Genomic DNA, 23,306 nt, shown 5'->3' with positions numbered 1-23,306 from the left:
GCCAAGTGAAAAGTTAAGAAACGTTTAAAAATGGTAAGTAGATCCAATTTCCTCTTTCAAGGAAAGTACGGTCTTGTACCACATAATGACGTTTCCCTCAACAGTGGACTGCATGTACAATGGTGTTCCCATAAAGTTATAACACAGGTGCCCTATACAGGGGTACAATTTTTAAAATCTTTTATACCATATTTTTACTGTACCTCTTCTGTGTTTAAGTATACACAAATACTTACCACTATGTTACAATTGCCTACAGTACAGTACAGTACATGTACAGTACAGTTCAGTACAGTAACATGCTGTACACGTTTGTAGCCTAGAAGCAGTAGGCTAGACCGTATAACCTAGGTGTGTAGTGGACGATACCATCTAGGTTTGTGTAAGTATAATGGATGATGTTTACACGATGACAAAATCACCTGATGAAACGTTTCTCAGAATGTATCCTCATCATTAGCCAATGCATGACTGTGTAAGAAATGTGAACAAATGAAAGAAATCAAAGTATGCCATCCCAAAAATACTATTCTTGCATATTGATTATTTTGAGCTGAAGGCCATTGAGAAAAAGCTGCAGGAAGGGCTCTTTGACTTCCCTTTTTCTCTAAAAGCAGGGCATAAATTTTCCATGAGAAAGTTGCTCTCTCTGTACCAGGAAGAAGAGAATATTCTTATCACCGGAGAGAGGGAATCAAAGCGGAGATGAATTTCTACAAATCTTCAGAGATAATCTTCCATTACTCCTCTTCTATGTTTCCCAGTAACTTTTTCATAACTTACCATCTCTAGCCCAAACTCCTTTTTCTTCTGCATTGTCACATCTCCACAAAAACTTTATCATTCTTTGCTAAAATGGTATATCGGCTCTCAGGCCTATTCATGTTTTGGGGTCTTCATTTCTTATATGTGAACCCTCTGTGTACATGTAGAAATGTTAACATCAAATACAATCTGTAAGCCTTTCCCTGTTAATCTGTCTTTTGTCTGTTTAATTTTCAGGTCCAAACACAGATCTTAATGGGATAGAGGAAATGTCTTTTCTCCCCTACACAAACTTCTTATCTCATTTTCCTTCACTGCCAATCCCAGCCTGCTTTTGATTCCCAAGGTATAGTGTCACCAATATGACTCTTCAGTCCTAGTGTACAGAGTATAAAGAAAAAAGAGGAGTATGTCAGTCAAAAAAAAAGATGGAAGCAGCACAGTGTTGACTTAGAACTGACTGCCTGGATTTGAAAGCAGTGTTCAAGATAAAAGTTCATGGCTACGAACCCAGGGATTTCTCTTCACGTCTGGCATAATTTCTTGTCTTTTTTTTTTTTTTTTTTTTTGCCCCTAGATAGGATTCTATTTCTAAAAATAAATTATAGAAATTAATTAATTTCTAAAGAGAATAAAGCAGTTGTATCTTCTTAAAGTCAAAATCAAAAGCTCTGGATAAAGACAACCATGTGAAATATCTCTTTCCCAATTTATAAAATTATTTTGATGATAGGTTCAATTGTTTTGATGCTGAGAGGCTCTTTAAAATTCTTCTCAACGTTGAACTTAGTGGCATCAGATATCACAGATATGGTAGTTTTCTTCCTGTACAGTATTGTATTGAATGTAAGACTCCACAGATTGTAAAGCATACCGTTATTTTCTCTACTACTAACAAAAAAAGAGCCACTATTTAAACTATAACCAACTCCTAACTGTAAGAGACAACTGGTTTTAGAGATTTTAAAATGTGGGGAGGGAAGGAAGGGAGTGTATGTTTCAGAGACAATTAAAAAAATGGCAACTCCTTGTCCTTTATTGCCCCCAGCTCCACAGTCCATATACCTCTGAGGGAGTTTGAGGGCTACTACATTAAATACACCTGCCTACTGCTTACTAGGACAGCCCTGCTGAGGTACTTGACACTGTCACTGCTTTTTCCTTCTTTGAATTAACCTCTCAGCCCACTGAGAAGTGAGGACTGTGGTCTGTAGGTCTTGGGCATTTACTAGAGAGCCCAGCACAGGGCCAGGCACAGAGAAAGCACTCAGTCATAAGCTTCTTCAGTTTACAAAGCACTTTTACTTCTACACTAAGGCAGCCACATGCCCTGCACTACCTGACTCATGCCACACTCATGAGATAAGTAGGACGGGGTTACTGTCCACATTTTACAGAAGAATAGAGATGCAGCCAGATTAAGTCACTTCACTCACCCAAGGTTACACCATGAGCAAATGGTGTTGCTGTTAGGAAAGCTCACAATTTTGAACTCCCAGAGCAATAGTGTTTCTTTTCTGTTATCTGTCTTAGCAACCAGAATAAAGTTCCAAGTCTAAAGTTCCATATGGTGATTTCCACCTATCTGGAGACCAGGGATTACTATAAGCACCTGAGATCAGTCCCCCAGACGTAGCTCCTATGTGGATGTCCAAGGGCATCTCAGAGCCACTTCTTCTGGGATGCCTGTTCCCAGCTCCCTGCCAACCTAGCCTTCCTCCAGGGTGGAGCTTCCTTATCTCTTAAGGTAAGAAGCAAAGGGAGTCACAGCCATGGGTTTAGGATTTAGATTCCTGGCTTCAACATTTTCTGACACATACACACGTATATATATATAAAAGTGTATATATATGTATAAATGTATGTATATATTTATATATAAATAAATACATATATTTATTATATAAACACATTTATATATAACTATATGTATAAATGTATATATGTATAAATATATGTATATATATTTGTTAAAGTTTTAAGAAAAACGAATCTCAAATCCTTGAATACCTGGTTTCTCCTTGTGGACATAAAGAAGCAATGGCAACATCATAGAAAAGGTATGATTTTATGACCCCAATATGCTGCTCTCTCTGAAAGAGAAAAAATATTAAAACACATTTTCACTGCTCTTTTCTTGCTATGAAAAGGGAAGCTTCATTAGCAGAAATCAAAACATTTAACTTATAAAGAGGGAAGAGGAAGATTTCCAGGAGATAACTCTCTCTTGATTCAGATTCCTTTTACCCTCTCCCACTTTTTTGCAGAAAATGAAGAAAAGAATTCAGTTTTTTATACAAAGGGTATTAGGAAGGATTGTGACCATGATGGGTGCCTCACTGTGAGGACACACTCTCTATCCCATTAAATAATAAAATATGCTAGAGAGTCTCACAACTCCTCAGACCCGGGGGACATTAAGCCAGGCTCATCAAGCACCATCCATGTGGAAACATATGAATATATTTTTACCTGGCACATACATATTTCCTCTGCAGCTGCCCTAGAATCCTTGCTTCCTTGTGAACTGACACTCCCTGCTTCCCAAAACAGACAAGAGAGAAGGAGGATGAGGGAAAGAGAAGGAGGATCTAATACCCACAAGAAAACCCTCAGCATTAAAAGGTATGTATTATTCTGAATAATGTAGCTCCTAACTCTACATTTTTTAGAATTTTTAGGTGGCTTGCTTTTAGTTGCTGCAAGCTACGTTTGGGGTAACTTTCTGTTCTATTAATTGAAAGTAATCAGATATTTTATCTGTATTATAATTTCATTTTTCTTTCATTTTGACACAAAACTACCAAAACCTCATGTTTATGCAGGGCCTTTTGAGGCTTATATGTCAAAGCCAAGTAAAAATACAAATCACAAATTTCATTGTGACACCCACTAATTGTCAGATTTTTGTGGAACACTCTAATGAAATCCCATAGGAAAAGATCACCAAGCAGTGGAAAAAGAAAAATCAGCCATTTAAACAATTCTGCTAAGAGCTTAAAATAGACACAGAAGAACATCCTTAAAGTTTTTGTTTTTTGGTTTTTGGTCTTTTTAGGCAAGAGTAAGAAAAATCAGGAAGAGAGAAATGTTGGGATGGATAATAATATTCTAAGCATCTGAAAGGTAGCATCTATAAAAACTTTATGAGATGCACTAAATTTATTCCAGACAAAAATTTTCATCGACTGACTGCCTATTAGGTTGTCTTTATTGTCTTTCTTTCTTTATAGAGCTGTCACAGGGAGATTCCTCATGCTCAACCAATCATGGAAGATTTCTTAAAAACCCCAGAGAAGAAAGAGATTGGTACATCAACCTAATCTATGTAGATGAAAACCCCTCCTCCAGTTCTACTGACAAAATCTGCAAAAAAAAAAAAAAGTGTCTTTTATGAGATGCTCTTTGACAGAACAAATGACAAATCCCCCTAAACGTAAAACACATTTCTCCAAAAGAAAAGCACTAAACTCAAACCACAAACCCCTCACAAAGTTTAACAAAGAAGAAAGTTCTCTTGATTGACTGAAGCAAACTATCTTTCTCCCAGATGCAAATGTGAAAAGAGACACCAACGTCATATTCTTCATGATTTACATGTGCCAAAATTAAAAAGGTGAACTCACAAGTTTCGTATTCATACCCCAGTAACACTCACAGAAGTCACAGGGCCAGGTCTCTGTTTAAGCCATGGTCCCTTCAGACCTGATTGAAGATACTAGTCTTACATTATTCCCTACTTTTGACATAGTATTTCAAGACTGGCCAGGGATAAGACAAGATGTGACGGGAGAGCTGGTTCAAAGAACTTCCCGGACTTCGTTTCCCTTCTGCCTTATTCAAAGGCAAGAAAGCATTTCCATGTTACCTAAATTCTCCAAAATGAGCACTACAGCATTTTTTTGCAAAATTACACAGGCCCTGGGGCTTCATCTTCCCTTTCCTGCAGATGAGCTTTCTGTCTGGTTATAAAGTAAACTGAGCCCTCCAGAAGTGGATGGCCTCACTTTCCAGCCCCTCCCCACCTCCTTTCTGAGACCCATTCTTCCTTCCACCGGACTTCACCTCTAGAGAAGAGCTCCCTCTTCCTGTTAGGGACTGATGTTTGCACTTGAGGTTCAGCCTCTGCAGGGACCTGACTCCAGCAACAGCATCATATCTCATGTGTGCAATGGACTTTGCCTTCTCTACTGATACTATTTTGTTCTACCTATAAACAGGTAGATCTCCTGCGCAGTAAGAACTTCAACCATTATCTTGAGGTTGTACTTCTTACCATATCTATGATCCTGTTCACCAATTCCCTTTATACCTTCTTGGAAATCAGTCTGTGTCCCACAATCTGGCTTCCATTCCTCCTCTGCAAACTGGTTCTTGACTGGGTCAGTAGTGACCTTGACTTGCTACATCCACAGAACTCCTTACCTTCTTCCTTTCATCAGTTTTCTCTATGGGGTTTGACAGTGTACCCTTTCCTCCTTTTGGACTTCTCTCCTTCTCTGAATTCTGTAAGGCCTTCTGTCCGATTTCTCCCTCCATTTCCCTGGCTACTTGCTGGGTTTGTCACATTCTGCATGCTCACACATCTTCTCACTTTCGAAGTCATTTTCTGGCTCCCTCACCCATGCCAAGCCTCCAAAGGATCAATAGGATGGCAATCCCTGTCTGTAATTTTACCATTGTGTACCAGTCCCCAACATATCTTTGTTTATGCCTGAAATAACTTTCGCAGAGAAGATAAACTCCATTTCACCTGAAAGCTTAAAATTCAGATAATTCTTGGCGAACTAAAATACCAGAAATCTTTTTTTTTTCTAAGAGATCATTTTGATGGAAGAAGGGGAAAAAGAAAAGCAAGTCAAACATTCTCTGTCTCGCAATTTTTTATGTATCATGAGCGAAGTCGTAACAATTGTCCTCTCTGTATCAGCCGTCGGAGAGATGAAAGTGCCCTAAAAATTTTAAAGGCTGTGGTAATATTATTACTAACTGGAATAAATCCAACTGGTAATGCTGGGTAAGCTTCTATACCTCTATTTTCTTGCACTCTTTTCTAAGGCATAGTGCAACCATTTTGACTAGAATACCTGTCATAATTTTCCCTATCATCTGTCTTTGAAGATCTGCTGAGTCATCCTCATCTGATCCTGAATTAACTAGAAAACTGACTCACAGAAGAGGTGAGAAAGAGTGCAAGAAGGCATAAAAGAGGCAGGAAAATGGAAACTCCTAGAGTAAATATGGGCTTTTCAAAATCCATTTCAGATCCAGCAGGACTACTGGGGCAAGAAACATCTTTTATTCTTTTTCTAACAGAGGATGTTTCTTGTGTTAACAAGAAAAGATATACATATATGTTTGCCTAGTGTTGGTCACTGTTCTGTCTAGGATCGAACAGCCAATACTAAACTCACATGTTTGCAGTGGAACCTTGTACACCTTCTCAGAATGTGGGATGGGAAGGAAGGCGCTGGAATATAAATTAAGAGGTTGGCTGTCATCAGGTCAGCTTCTTGTTCAAGAGTCTAAAGTAACTATTTTACACCAATAAAGTTCAATAAATATGTCTGGTTCATTCACACACAGAGCCTTGGAAGTTAAGTGTATCTGTGCAACTTCCTCTGGCCAGTAAAACATGAGCAAAAGGAAAATATGGCATTTTCAGGCAGAAGTCATAAATGTGTTTTTACAATTCATTATATTCTCTTATTTGTCTTCAGCCATGGCAGAGGAAATGCCCATTGGCATGGGTTCTGGGCTGGGATAATGTTAAGAAACACCCCCAGCCAACCCGTAAAGAATATGAAACATGAGCAAACCAGATATTTGTAACACATGTCTGGGTCTATACTGAATTACCATTACTCTCATCAAGTCTGGCATCCTAAATCCTACCTAACTAGGCCCTTCCCTAGCTCTTGTATCCTTGCCTCTCAACATGTTCCAACATAAAACAGTTTAATGAAGAGAGGTGTGGTGGCTGAGTAGCAAACTGAGCAGTTTAAAACAATGCCATTTATTATTTCAATTTCCATGGGTCCGGAATCCAGACGTGCCCTAGCTGGGTCCTATGCTCAGGAACTCCAACGGCTATAACCAAGGAGGCATCCAAGGCTGGGATTTTATCTGAGGATTGGAGTCCTCAGCTCCTAGAGGCTACCTTTCCCCCTGGGCAGTTCACAAAATGACTGTATAGTTTCTTCCAGGTCAGCAGGATAGTCTCTCTTATCTAAAGGCTCACCTCCTTAGGACAAATGTACCCAGAAAAACCTCCCTTTTGATTAACTCCATGTCAGCTAATTAGGAACCCTAACTATATCTGCAAAACTCAGTTCACCTTTGTATATAATATAACATAATCTCATGAGTGACATCCCATCATATCACAAGTCCTGGTCACCCCACTCAAGGCTGTCACTGGGGGTCATCTTGGAATCCTGCCATCGTAGAAGGCCATTCTGCCTTCTCACATCCATAGGCTTGCTCCAGCTCCTCTCGAGGCTGAACTGACACAATACCCCCTTAACTGCAAATCCTTTCCAGTCTCCTATGATTGTCCATGTTTTTTTCCATTCTTTATCCCAGAAACGACTCTTTCTCCCCAAAGTCTGCCCTAAGACTGCCACCTACATGCAGATAACACTGAGATCTCTCTACTTGTCTCTTCTCTCATAGTCCTAATCACTATACAACCTATACACAACAGGAGGTCAAGTCTTACAGCCTCAACCATAAAACACATGTATCAAGGTGATAAAGATTAAAAGTGAAGTACCAAAATTCAGTACCTATGAAACACCAACGTGAAGTGCAAGATGCAAATCTGCAAAGGAAATAACTAATGACAGGCTTCCAAAGTTAACAACCTTCTTTCCCCGCACAAGGAGAATACAAAATAATTAGGAGAGTTGGAATTATGAAAAAAATATTTTGGTAATAGCTATTCAGCAGCCTAAAGTCTCTCCTCTTGGCAATGCGGAGAGGATGTTACCTATTCACCCAAGCCTAATGAAAGGGCTGCGAGGAACAGCCTGGAACTCTCATAATGTCTACAGCAGAGAGCACACAGATCCAGTCTCCTATGATAGTCCACTTTTTTTCCATTCTTTATCCCAGAAACAGACTTTTCCTCCCCAAAGTCTGCCCTAAGACTGCCACCCACATGCAGAGAACACTGAGATCTCTCTACTTCTCTCTTCTCTCATAGTCCTAATCACTACACAACCTATACACAACAGGAGGAAGTTCAGCAGCCTGTGAGTGAATCGCACTTCCCTCCAATGACTGGTTAAATGTGGGAAATCCTGTGGACCAGATGTCACTTGTCCCCAGGAGAATGAGACTGAGGTCATTTTTAAAAAGAATTATGTCTTACAGAGGAGACGAGGGCCCCAGCAGTAACAGGCTGGCAGAGGAAGTGGAGCTAAAGGTAGGTGCAAGAAAGGGTAAGTCAAGAAATACACAGCCCTGGTGTCAAGAGAAGGGTAGGGAGTGTCCAGCAAGCAATCTCTGCACAGCTATGAACTATTTCCCCAGAAGAAAGTTGTCTTTAATCATCTGTTATGGTTTCCAGCCCAGAGAAAGCAAAGCCACCTTACAACAGTACCAGTCATGAAAGAACGGTCCTGTTTCTCTGACTTTTCTCTCTAACCTCAGAAGGGCCTGCGATGAGTCCTTAGAGCAGGGAAGAGGTGAGCAAGAAAGGGAGAAAGGGTCACTTGGAGAAGTTGGAGAACAGAGGTAAAGACTTTCCTCTGTAAGAGGATAGAAACATTGCTTTGCACTGATCCTAATGACTTTTTTCCCCTCAAAGGGGCCATTGGACTTTCATCACCTGAAAGTAAATAAAAAAGCAGCAGGACTCTGAGTTTTCATCCAGTTCAGTTATCATTGAACAGGTTTAAAGGAAGAGGTGGGGATAAAAATAAAGTTGTTTGAAGGGTTCTACTCCATGTGTCCTGTTCATTCTTGCCATAGGTTCTTATTTCCTGTCTCTTCATGTAGCTGTGAGCTCTGTGAGGAGGGGGCTACCTCTAGATACCAAGTAAGTCTCCAAGAAGTACTTTTGATTTTAGAATTCAAAGTCATGGATTAATATCTGTCTTGTCAGCTGCATTGAGAACCAAGATGTGATGTTTCTTGTCTTTTCTGAGAAAAAGAACAGCATATTTCAGCTACAGTATACACACACACACACACACACACACACACACACACATACACACACACACACCCCTACCTCCTCTACCTCCTCAGGTCTTTTTGAAATGAAGCAGCACAATTCCTAGTACCACATGTATGGAACCATGTTGTTTCTTAAGCAGACAACCTCTTGATCTCAGATTAAAGGCTGCAGGATACCTCTCTGGTTATTCCACTTGGAAACAGAGTCTAAACAAGAATTTCTGGGGAGGGACATTAAAGGGGAATTCAAAGTGGGGACCAGAGATTTTCTGCAATTGTGCTAACTGTGACTCAAACTGTGAAAGAGCAATCTAATGGAGAAATTACAACTTTTGCAGACATTTAGGGAGTGAACAAAGAAAAGAAAGTGGGTGTCTTAAATACCCACTAGGTGTGTTACAGTGGGTGTGTCAGCTATAAAGAAAAAAAGCCCCACATCTCTACTGATTTGATTGAAGAAATAAATAATAAGCTCCTTCAGCACTCTCAAACAAATAATTTAGGGGCAAAAGTCAATATGTGTTTCAAAAATATCACAAAGGAAACACACAGAGCTAAGTGTGTGTGTGTGTGTGTGTGTGTATTCACATAGATACAAATTCACTTTTATGACCCACTCCCCCATTCCACTCCACCTCTGAAAAATAGAAAAAATCAACTAGTAAAATTAGACATTGTTTCTAAAATGTCAATTTCTTGGAGCAAGACTTTAAAAACATGAATTTCCAATTACAAATACAGCCAACTTCTCTGATCTACTTCCGTCTATTGTGTACATTCGTTTGGGGTTTGTTGTCAGTAAATCCCAACCACTTCAGCTCAGTAGATTTCTGTATTATACCATAAGAAATAAACTCAAGTGATTATTTCATTTAATGACACTCTACAAGGACATTTCCTGGTGTGGAAGCAGCAGAGGTGTCCTCTCCTGGGATGCCCTTTCCTGAGACCCGCCTGAAGTTGAAGTTCTTCCTGTGACTGCAACAGCAGCACTCACTGTTGATGAACCAAGCCTTGCACTTCAATCACATCCCACTGCACTGAGAAATCAAAGCTGAAGAAAAACTGGAAAGTGATCCTGGATACATTGGAAAACTATTAGGTCGGTGCAAAAGGAATTGCAGTTCTGACATTGAAAGTAATGCCAACAACCTCAATTACTTTCACTTTTGCGCTAACCTAATAATTGGGGAACAAGGGCCAATAGCAGATTTATTTCTTTTGTGAATTATCAGCAAAGCCCCTGGAGGTACAGCTGATAAAGTAATGCAGAACAGAGTGTTACAGAAGAGGAATGAGTCTGGGATACAAAAGATATGGAAGGTTCTATTATGAACATTCATACTTCTGTTAACAAGGCCTTAAACGTGCCTTCCTTGTACTGAAGCCTCAGAGGAGCCTATGTCTTAACTTGAACAGTCCCTGTTGAATCATAATCTTCTAAAAGCTGTTGAATTGCTCCTTCTGGGAAAAGAAATTCCAAAGTGGACATTTCCCAGGAACAGGGATTTAGAGGTTAAAAAATAATAATAATTAAATAAATGTTTTAAAAGTCTTGATCCAGGAGGAAACTCTATCTAAATAATTTGTCATTTACTGAAGCATAATTAAAACCTTAGCCACAGATTGAGGAGAAACTAATAATGCCAGATCCATGTGTGCATGTGTTAGTTCACTGAGCAACTGTGTCGTGGTACATGCTGTCCCTAGGTCATGTGTTGAATTTGTAGGGTGGGAATGGAAATACATAAAGGAACAGCACACAAAGAGGACATTGTCAGAAGAGACTTACATGTATTACCTCATTTAACCTCCCCCCACCACTATAAGGTAGGGTTTTTTCGTTATCCGCGTTTCACACATGAGGAAACCAAGACTCAGCAAGGATAAAGAACTCACTTAAGCTCAAGCAGATACTCATCGGTGGGGCCAAAAACGGTGTATTTTACCTCAACTCCAAGGTCCATACTTTCAATCACAACAGCATTCTGAATTTATGAGACCTCAGGTTGCAGTGTAACTGGAGTGGTAGCCTTGAAAGTGAAGGGGTCACAGGACTAGATAAAAAATTGGTATGAAAAAAGGAGAGTGAAACCATAACATATGACGTAAGCATCATGCCTCCCTGCCATTGGGCAGGCAGATTCCCCTGCTAGAACGCTCTTCCTCTTTTCTTCCTCCTAACTCTTGCCTTCACCTTGCAAGTGGGCGCTCCGTTGTCTTCATCTCCCTGCCACGCCCTCCTGTGGGTGTCTGTCATCTTGTACGTACTGTATATTTGTTACACTGTGTTGTATTACAAAGTGCGCTTTACATATGCCTTTGTCACTTGATCAAGAACATCTCAAGGGCAGAACCAACATATAAATTAATCTCAATTGCCCCTGCTCTTAGCACAATGCTAGTGCATAAAAGGCATCTTTAAAATAAATAAATGAATGAAAGACTATACAAATATGGAAAGTGAATATCGTTTTTCTCTTATAATGAGAAAACTAATTTGGGCCAGGAAAGTAACATGAGGAGAAAGGACCAAAAATGGCACTTGAGGTCAAACTATGGAGGTCATTCATTAAGTCCGAGTTAAGGTCCATGGGTTTTATATGTTATGGGCAATGGAGAGACTATGTAGGCTTTAGGTCCAGGAAATGCCATGCTTTTGGGGGTTTAGTGGGTTTAGACAGACCTTGGCCACAGCATGGTTGGGAAGCAGAAAACCAGTAGGGAGCTCATTGATAAAGGAGAGAGAGAGTAGGTGTCCCTAGCACTAAACTTTAATCAACTTTACCCTTTTCTTCCAACTTACAAATAATGAGCATGGGCTTGGGCATAACTCAACCCTATGTTCAAATACTGGACATATCCACTTAAATAAGATAGATAGATAGATAGATAGATAGATAGATAGATAGATAGATAGACAGATAGCTTTCTATGAGCCAGACACTCTTATTTGTTACATATATTGAACTTTACAGCAACTTTATAAAAGAGACCCTGTCTCTTTTAACAACTTTATTAAAAAGCTGTGTTTTTAACCCTGTCTCTTTATAACAAAAACTTTATAAAAGAGACCTTGTTGTTATTCTTATTCTACAGAGACCTTACATGACTGGCCTATGATCCCTAGCTCAGATGGAGGGTTCCAGGGATAAAGTCCAGCCTCTACTATTTACCAGCAGATGCCATTTACCTAGGACGTATTCAAATTTGGGGGACATATCCAAACCATAGCACCTACTTTCAAAATACATGTACAATCTGTCCATTCCTTGCATCTTCATTACCTCCACCATGGTCTAAGGCACCATCCATGCCCACCTGGACAAAAACAACTGCCTCTGGACCAGTATCTCAATTTCTTGCCCTGCACAATCTGTTCTTTACATAGCGGCCAAGGTAATCTTGTAGAAATTGTAATGAGTCACATCACCGCTTGCTGAAAACATTCCATTTGCATCTCTTACTTTTCTCTATCCTGACCTGTAGCACTTGGTCTTCTTACTCCCTAGAATATTCTTCTTTACATAACTGGGTCCAGTCTCAGCTACTGTTACCTCCTTCAAGATATCTTCCATGATCACAGTGTCTAAAGAAGTCTCTCTGCCAGGTACTTACTATCATATCACACAGCTTTATTAAAAACATTCATCTCTCCCTGAAAGTGTTCTCTGTATTTGTCTGCTTACTTTTATACGTTTGGATCTCACAACTAGAATTAAATTCCTTAGGAGCAGTGGCCTTTCTTCTTTGTCATCTTCTTTTATTTTTCTTTACCTCTTTACACCCAATTAATAGAACATTATTTGGCATATAGTAGGTGAATTTGTTGAACGAACAAAACCCCGACTCTGTTCCTTATTTTGTGTTTAATGTTGAGTAAATGATTTGACTCCCTAAGGTCTACCTATGGGATGGTCATGGGATTGACATAATATAAAGTATGTGAAGTACGTAACATGGTACTTTACACATGTCAAAAGTTCAATCTTTTCTGTCCCTCTTTCAAATACACAGAATGCATATCCATGTGTTACCCCATTTTCTATAATGATTCATTCCACTGCTTGTTTCTGTTGCCGATAAGCATCCTTCTGCTCTACCAACACTTCCCCTATGTGATGCTCCATTATGTTTCTTTTTATATTGTCTGAAACAGCACTGGGAAAAGAGGTGTTCCTGGGGTGGGTCACGTGATCACAAAAGCAGATTTCACTAGTCAAAAGTGTTCAATAAAAACGGGAAGTTGCTTCCTAAATGTCTCTGGAAGTCTGTGGTTTAGTTCACAATATCTTAACAGATTAAGTTAATGCAAATAGCAGATGTATTTTGTAGCAACAAGACAAATGTTCAGCAGAATTAAAGTTATTCATGTGTAGTCACACTGGGAATATTTGCATGATATTTTGCTAATTGCTCCAAAATCTGACTTGTAGAAAATAAACAAATGGGAAAAAAAGTAAACCAGCAGAAATTATCCCCAGGCCTCTCTGGTTTCTCTTTCAAGCTCCCAATGTCTTTCTTTAACCACTCAACTTGTTCTGAAAGGCTGACAGCACTTCCCAATCTCCCAAGCACTTTGTTGAACACAATACTTTTGTGGAGATGCTTATGGTTTTCCCCTAATAATGGGATATCTTTCAAAAGCACTTGACATATTTTCTCATCCTGAGTCCTTTTGTCAAGTTTTCTTAAACTATTTCTGGTGACTTTTTGTCAACATCAACTAGGTATATTATTTTCTGAGCACTGCAATAACGAAGTACCACAAGTTGGGTGGCTTACAACAACAGAAATTTATTGTCTCAAAGTTCTGGAGGCTAGAAGTCTGAAACCAAGGCGGCAGCAAGGCTGGTTCCTTCTGCTTTGAGTGATAGCCTGTTCAATGCATCTGTCCTCACTTCTGTGGATGGTGGGCAATCCTTGTGTATTAGCCCACTCTCACACTGTTAAAAAGAACCACTTGAGACTGGGTAATTTATAAAGAAAAGAGGTTTAATTGACTCACAGTTCCCCAGGCTGTACAGGAAGCATGGATGGGAGACCTCAGGAAACTTACAATCATGATGGACAGGCAAAGGGGAAGCAAGCACATCTTCACATGGCAGCCAGAGAGACAGAGAGTGAAGAGGGAAGTGCAACACACTTTAAAACAACCAGATCATGTGAGAACTTACTCACTATCACGAGAACAGCAAGAGGAAAATCTGCCCCCATGACCTAATCGTCTCCCCCCAGGTCCCTCCCCCAACACTGGGGATTACAATTCAACATGAGATCTAGGTGGGGACGCAGAGTCAAACCATATCACCACGGTACTCCTTGACTTGTAGATATCCAACCTCTTTCTCTATCTTCATGGGACATTTTCCCTGTTTCTCTGGGTCTTCACATGACTGTTGTTTTGTTTTAATATGAATGCCAGTTATACTGGGAATAGGACCTATCTTACTCCAATGTGACCTCATCTTACTAAATCTGCATGTGAACTAATTAAATCAGAATGTGACTTCCAAACAAGGTCACATTCTGAGATACTGAGGGTTAAAGCCTTCAACACATTATTTTGGGGGGAAAACAATTCAACTCATAACACTAGAGGTATCCGAACTTTTATGAACATACACACCAAAACTTAAAATATATTGTGCACTCACCTCATTATGTCTGTGTGGTTATGTGACATATATATACACACACATATATTACATGTTTTATATATATGTAATACACTAACTTACCAATATGTCATATCCATTATAAAGCAAACACAAAACTGGAAATTAAAAATGAGAAAAATGAGATTGAATTCCCTCCACGCTAGTGGATCATCTTGTCCTCTCTTTCTTCAGTGAACGCTGTGCTTCTTGAATAACTGTGAAGGGGGTGCATGCAATGGTGTGAGGCAGAAAAAAAATCACTAAAAAGAGGAAAGGAAAATGACTGAAACGGAAAGATCTGGTTTTGACAAAATTGACCAAACATGGCTCTAGACCAGAAAACACTTTGAAGAGCAAAATGTGCCGCACAAAGACCACACTGTAGCTCCCTTCACGCAAGCCAGTTAATTTGCTGACTGAGGAACTTACTAATCAGGATCCCAGGGCAGATCACACAACCACATCAAACCTCCTCAGTTTCTCTATCTGTAAATTGGGGATAATGAAACCCATTCCGACAATTTCAGAAGACTTTTGTAAGAATTAAATAGGAGCATGTACAAATAAATACAAATAATCGATAAAAGCGCACTTTGCTGCAACACAATAAGATTTTATTATTAGTGAATTGAGAATGTAAATGAAGCTTTCTAATTTATTAATATACTACAAGAAGGCAAAAATCACTCTTCAGCCTTGAGAGACCAAAGAGGAACTTTATTAGTGTGTCACTCCAGATCTAATTCAGAAACATTAACAAGAAACAAACTACAAGAGCAGTACAGCTCAGTGTCTGGAAGTATTAATACTTTCAGCTCTGAGGGATAAACCCACATCTAAACTAAAACATCCAAGTAAAACCTACAGTCCTAAATGTTCATGTTGTCACTACCTAGCAAAATTTTAGAGAAAACTAGAGGAAAGCCTATCTTGTCTTTATTGCTCATTATCTGAGTTCATGGTCTTGCTCCCCATTCTCTATACCTCTCACTCATCTCATTTGATTTTTTTTCTTCTGAGGTTTATGTTTTGTTTTATGAATTTACGATGAAGAGGGGTTGAAACAGACCTGGCCCCTACCCAGCCATCACTGTGAAAACAGGGGCTTCCTGTGTTAAATATCTAGACAAGGTCAGGCCTCAATCTGGAGGATTGTTCCTTCTGAGAACCCTGCTCACCCGGCTTCCCCAGCTCAACACATACCTTTCTCTTGATCTCAAGCACCTCTTTGATTCCCCTTCTCTTCACCTCACATCCATCTCCAAACTTTCTCTAAAGCAGCTCCTCTGGAATCATCTTGCCTATCCTCTATTCTCCCAATTCCCAGAATCCCATTTCAACAGCCTCTCTCCCAATGTTTCAACATTTTTGGAAATTTCCATTTTTCCCATCCACCATTCTGTAATCAAAGAAACATTTGGCGAGTTTTCTTTAGCCAATACAGGTACAGTCATGCATCACTAAACAATGGGATGAGTTCTAAGAAATGCACTGCTTGGCAATTTCATCTTTGTGTGAACATCAGAGTGACTTACCCACACCTAGATGGTATAGCCTGCTACACACCTAGACTATGTGGCATAGCCTATTGCTCCTAGGCTACAAACCTGTAGATCATGGTACTATACTAAATACTGTATGGAAATTGTAATACAATGATAAGTATTTGTGTATTTAAACATAGTAAAGGTACAGTAAAAATACAGTATCAAAGATTAAACACCTGAATATGGCACTTACCATGAATGGAGCTTGCACGACTGGAAGTTGCTCTGGGTGAGTCTGTGAGTGAGTAGTGAGTGAATGTGAAAGCCCAAGACATTACTGTGTACTACTGTAGAGTTTATAAACACTATACACTTAAAGTTCACTAAATTCATAAAAATTGCTTTTCTTTCTTCAAAATTAAGTTAATCTTAACTTATTGTAACTTTTTTGCCTTAAAAACTTAAATTTTAACTATTTTGACTCTTTTGTAAAAGCACTTAGTTTAAAACACAAACACCGTGCACAGCTGTACAAAATATTTTTTTCATATCCTTTTCTGTATGTTTTTTCTACTTTTAAAATCTTTTATTTTATTTTTTACTTTAAAATTTTCTTAGTTAAAAGCTAGAACATAAACATACAAATTAGCCTAGGCCTACACAGGGTCAGGATCATCAATATCACTGTCTTCCACCTCCACATCTTGTCCCGTTGGAAGGTCTTCAGGAGCAATAACATGCATGGAGCATTATCTCCTATAACAGTGCCTTTCTCTAGAATACCTCCTGAAGGAAATTCCTGAGTCTGTCTTACAGTTAATTTAGATTTTTTTTTTAATCAGGAGAAGAAGTTGACTCCAAAATAACAATAAAAAGTATGAATACCATATAACAGTGATGTAACTGTTGATTATTATTATTATTATGTACTATATATAATTGTATATACTATGTTTTCTGTTTACCTCCCTAAACAGTTTAATAAATGCTTTATGAATGCTCATTTAAAATGAAGAAAATTGTTTCACAGCCTTTTCTTAACATTAATTTATTCTTTTACATTTTGTTTTCATAGAATGCCAAGCTTACAGAAAACTCACAAGAATAAATTCTTCGTATTATTCATATAGATTATTAATCTATATGTTCCTTATCTAGATTTACGAATCCATTTTATTTATTTTTTATTTTCTTGTTTTCTTTTATTTTTATTGCTACATAATCGATGTACATTATTTTAGAGAACATGTGATGATTTAATATATTCATATAATTTGTAAATATCAAATTAGTATATTTGACATATCTGTCACTTTCAAATTTTATTTTTTCTTTATTCTAGAAACATTTTAATTATTCTTGTCTAGCTATTTTGAAATGTACAATAGATTATTGTAGACTACAGTCACCCTACTGATCTATCTAATATTAACTCTTATTTCTTCAATCAAACTACATATTTGTACTTATTTATCAATTTCTCTTCAAGTCCCCTCTCTACCACCCTTCCTGGCTTCTGGTAACCATCAATCTACCTTTTATCTTCATGAGATCCACTTTTTTAGCTCTCATATATGAGTGAGAACATGTGATATTTGTCTTTCCATGCCTGGCTTATTTCACTTAATATAATGACCTCCAGTTCCATCCATGTTGCCTCAAATGACAAGATTTTATTCTTTTTTATGGCTGAATAATATTTCATTCTATATATGTATGTATCACATTTTCTTTATCCATTCATCCATTGATAGGCACTTAGGATGATTTTATATTTTGGCTATTGTGAAAAGTGTTGCAATAAACACAGGAGTACAGATAGTCTTTCTGATATATTGATTTCCTTTCTTTTGGACATATACTCAATAGTGGAATTGTTGAGTCATATGGTAACTCTATTTTCAGTTTTTTGAGGAACCTCGCTACTGTTGTCCATAGTGGCTGTAGTAATTCACATCCCCATCAACAGTGTACAAGGTTCTCCCTTTCTCCATATCATCTCCAGCATCTGTTATTAGCTATCTTTTTGATAAAAGCCATGTTAACTGGCTTGAGATGATATCTCATTGCAGTTTTGATTTGTATTTCTCTTATCATTAATGGTGCTGAACATTTTTTCTTTTTTTAATTTTCTTTTTTTACTTTAAGTTCCACATACATGTGCAGAACGTGCAGGTTTGTTACATAGGTATGTGTATGCCATGGTGGTTTGCCGCATCTATCAGCCCATCACCTAGGTTTTAAGCCCTGTATACATGAGCTTTTGTCCTGATGCTCTCCCTCCCCTCACCCCGACCCCCAATAGACTCCAGTGTGTGTTGTTGCCCTCCCTGTGTCAATGTGTTCTCATTGTTCAACTCCCACTTGTGAGTGAGAACATGTGGTATTTGGTTTTCTGTTCCTGTGTTTGTTTGCTGAGGATGATGGTTTCCAGCTTCATCCATGTCCCTGAAAAGGACATGGTCTCATTCCTTTTCATGGCTGCACAATATTTCATGGTGTATATGTACAACATTTTCTTTATCCAGTCTATCGTTGATGGAAATTTGGGTTGTTTCCATGTTTTTGCTATTGCGAATAGTGCGATAATAAACATATGTGTACATGTATCTTGATAATAGAATGATTTATATTCCTTTGCGTTTATACCCAGTAATGGGATTGCTGACTCAAATGGTATTTCTGATTCTAGTTTCTTGAGGAATTGCCACGCTGTCTTCCACAATGGCTGAATTAATTTACATTCCCAACAACAGTATAAAAGCATTCCTATTTCTCCATAGCCTCGCCAGAATATTTTTTTCCTTGACTTTTTAATAATTGCCATTCTGACTGGAGTGAGATGGTATCTCATTGTGGTTTTCATTTGCATTTCTATAATGATCAGTGATGTTGAGCTTTTTTAAATATGTTTGTTGGCCGCATCAATGTCTTCATTTGAGAAGTGTTTGTTCATATCCTTTTCTCACATTTTGATGGGGTTGTTTGTTTTTTTCTTTTAAATTTGTTTAAGGTCCTTGTAAATTCTGGATATTAGACCTTTGTCAGATAGGTAGACTGCAAAAATTTTCTCCCATTCTGAAGGTTGCCTGTTCACTCTGATGATAGTTTCTTCTGCTGTGCAGAAGTTCTTCAATTAGATCTCATTTATCAATTTTAGCTTTTGTTGCAATTGCCTTTGGCAATTTCATTATAAAGTCTTTGCCCATGCCTATATCCTGAGTAGTATTGCCTAGGTTTTCTTCTAGGGTTTTTATGGTTTTAGATTTTACATTTAAGTCTTTAATCGATCTCGAGTTAATTTTTGTATAAGGTGTAAGGAAGGGGTCCAGTTTCAGTTTGCTGCATATGGCTAGTTTTCCCAGCATCATTTATTCAATAGGGAACTCTTCCCCATTGCTTGTTTGTCAGGTTTGTTGATGCTCAAATAGTTGTAAATGTGTGGTCTTATTTATGAGGTCTCTATTCTGTTCCATTGGTCTGTATGTCTGTTTTGGTACCAGTACCATACTGTTTTGGTTATTGTAGCATTGTAGTAGAGTTTGAAGTCAGGTAGCATACTTCCAGCTTTGTTCTTTTTGCTTAGGATTGTCTGAGCTATACAGGCTCTTTTTTGGTTTCATATGAATTTTAAAGTAGTTTTTCTAATTCTGTGAAGAATGTCAATGTTTATTTGATGGTAATAGCATTGAATCTATAAATTACTTTCAGCAGTGTGGCCATTTTCACGATACTGATTCTTCCTATCCATGAGGATGGAATGTTTTTCCATTTGTTTGTGTCCTCTCTCATGTCTTTGAGCAGTGGTTTGTACTTTGATGTTGAGAATTTTTGCCGTCTATACTTTTATGTGAGTGGCAGCACAGTGGGATTTTTTACAACAGCATCACCAAGAACACATGAGTAATGCACTGCACTGTGACATTAACACAGCTACAGCATCCCTAGGCAATAGAAATTTTTTCAGCCACATTATAATCTTATAGGACCACCATTGTATATACAGTCCATCCCTGACTGAAACATTGTTATTTGGTGCATGACTGTACAGGTTACAGCTACCCACCTCCAATCTAATCCTTTACTTTCCCGGTTCTTTATTTATCATGCCTAGCTTCAATTTGCATCTGAATCAAGCTACTGCTGCCTGTTTCTATCTTAGCTTAATATTCACTCTGCTGTTTATATGTCCCTCCACACACTCATCTATGAGAAACTGCTCTCCATCTTAGAAGACAGCTTAGAGGCTGGCAAATACAGTGACTACTCAGTTTTATTTCAGAGTAAGGAAGGGTCCAGGGCCTTGAATATAATAGTTGAGACTGAAATCCTAACCTTTTGATTAAAAGCTCCATGTTTGAGGGCAAGCTATATCCTTCTCTGAGGTTCTGTTTGCTCATCAGTAGAATGAGGACAACAATATCCACCTTGTGGGGTTTTTGAGAAGATTAAATCCAGTGAGATAACATGCAAATCTCCAGCCACAGTGACAACATTCAGTCAGTTATTCCCACCCTACCACTGGAGATAGCACTGAATGCTGATCTATAGGCAGCGAGCTTTTCTGATGACAAAGATGGCATTAGCAAGACTTTAGGTTAGAGGTTCACAACACTGGCTGCACAATTAATTCACCAGGAAAGATTTAAATAGTCCAGTGCCCAAGCTACATCCCACACAGTTAAGTCAGCCTCTCTCTCTCACATGGGACCTAAAGGAGAGAAGCTGAGAGGCCCTCAGCTTGCTGATCTGAAGGAGGAGGAAGGGAAAACCTGGCTCCAGAAGTGTTTATTTTAATACAATTGCACTCTCAAAAAATACAAATTCCTTGTCCAAACACATTCCTTTCCCTGCAGGTGGTAAATGTCTAAATGACCTGTTTTCAGTCACCATATTTTATTAAATAAAGCTATCCATGGCCAACAGTGGACCTCAAGACAGTTCTTCTTTATAAGACCTCATTGAAAGCAAGCAGAAGTGTGAGTAGACACATTGCCCAATGCCAACTCACCCACCTCCCAAAAAATACACACACCTGGAAATCTAGAATGCAGTATGTGTTAATGTTTTATTTTTCCTATAACCTGGATACTGAAAAATCTCCCAAAATAAAAGCTTCTACTAACCCAAATAGGCAAGGCCCAACATGGTATTTCAGAAGTAAAATCATGAAACCAAACACGGCACAACTTACTTTTTCTCTCCAAACAAAACAAAACAAGCCCAAAATAGTACTCTTGCACGAAGCATAAATTGTATTTGCTAGAAGTAATAGTGATCTCTTTAGAAATATCCCCTAGGACTCTCGTCAGTCTATTTTCTTAAGTGCTAGGTTTTTAAAGCTCTCTTGCATACCCCCCCTCTTAGACATACGGAATGGAACAGTCTAAATTCTGAGCACTTAGGATACAAGCTTGGTTGAAGATGTACCCCTAAAATGAGTCTCTTTTTCAGTCACTATTGCTATCAAATTCCCTGGAGAAAGAAATTATTCACAAATCCACTGGTCTTAATTTAGAATTTCCCATGTTGTTGTACTTCCTGATAAATTAATTATTTCTCAATATATTTATTTCTGACCCTCTGTCTCTAAAGGATAAATATATTTCTCTGACCTTAATTCAACTATGTAACTTGCTTTGCCTGTGGGGTGTTAGCAGGTGTGATATAAACAATGGCTTAAAATGTGCCTGCCTCTGTGCCTGTAGTATCAACATGAGAAGAGCTTACACCCAGAATGAAAGAACACATATGGAGTAGACATGAACCCAACATGGAATAAGAACTTGGACTTAGCCAGACCTGCAATTTAAAGCAGAGCCAACGAGCCAAGTCCAGCCTAGATCAGCCAACTTTTATACAACCCACAATTGTGTGGGTGAGAATAAATGACTTTTATTTCAAGTCACTGTGTGTTTGGAATGGTTTGTTTTTCAGCAATGGCTGACTGGTACACACTGCAAGACTTGGTATTCAGTAAAAGAAAATAATAAACAAAACAAATAAAAAATAAAGTAAAACTTGTTTTGAGATCTACATCTTATAGCCAATTAAAAGTATATTTTTGAAGACAGTTACTAAGGCAAAAGATTCATTTTATGCCACAAAATAATCATGCTGTTGCAACTATCGTTGAATGTCTGTTGATGGTACATGAAAGTAAAGCAAATAATTATTTCTTTGAATAACTGTTTCAGATGGTGCAAAATTCATATCTATGAAGCTGAATGGAAAAGCTGGCTACAGGTTCACTGTGGTATAAATATCAATTTTGATTCTGGTTGTAAAATAGTAATCATTATAGCAATCATTCACTGAGCACTCACTACATATACTTTACTGGTACCAGCTCAAAACTCTACACTAAGATAGTTGTGACTATATATGTCCCTTTTAGAGATGAGAACACTGAGGCTTAGAATGTTGAAGCAATTTGCCCAGAGGTACCCAGCTAGAAAGCAACAAAGCTGGGATCTGTTCCACATGTGTCTGGCTCAAGAACTGAACTCTCACTACTGCCCCTCAGAGTTAAATGTGTAAGAGGAATGATGCAAAAAGAATAAGGTCATTAACAAGGTTCTTCCCCAATGAAGGATAAGTTATAACATAAATCTCTATGACAAAATGTAGCACTTCTGGTTCTTCTCGTCTAGCGACCCACTTGAGTTACTGTCTCAGATGTAAATATTCAATGCAATTGAACAACTATTGTCTTGGCCCTAATAGGTACTAGGCCTTATGCTCAGGTTCAGAATTACAGTTGAGTATAGGATGCAGTTCCTTCTTTTCAGGATCTTTCAGTCTAGTAAATAATTGATGTTTAAAAGATCCTAACCAAAAATCCCAGTGTGAGCTCTATCATGTTCTAAATGCAGGGTGAACAGATGTTCTGACTAATGATTGCTGGGGTGGGAAGAGGGTGAGGGTTGGGGAGTTAGTTACATTTACTCACTGAGAATGCTCATTCCTTTCTGAAGGCAGCCAGCAGCCAAAAAACAAGAAAAATTCTAAATTAAAGGGGAGATCAAGCTGTGCAAGACTGCTGATCAGAGTGAGAGCTGAAAGATAACGGCTGCACAAAACACAGAGCTCCAGTCCGTGGTGCATGAACTAGAGGAATAGCACACCCAGGCCTGGTGGCTTCCATCAGAGTGTTGTCGGCCAATAAGCAATAAATTAAAGCGGGAGAAAGGACCATGGTTTTCTTGAG

Source organism: Piliocolobus tephrosceles, chromosome 15 (genome assembly GCF_002776525.5).
Source record: "Piliocolobus tephrosceles isolate RC106 chromosome 15, ASM277652v3, whole genome shotgun sequence".
NCBI classification, from domain to species: domain Eukaryota; kingdom Metazoa; phylum Chordata; class Mammalia; order Primates; family Cercopithecidae; genus Piliocolobus; species Piliocolobus tephrosceles.
This window is presented reverse-complemented; position numbering follows the sequence as displayed.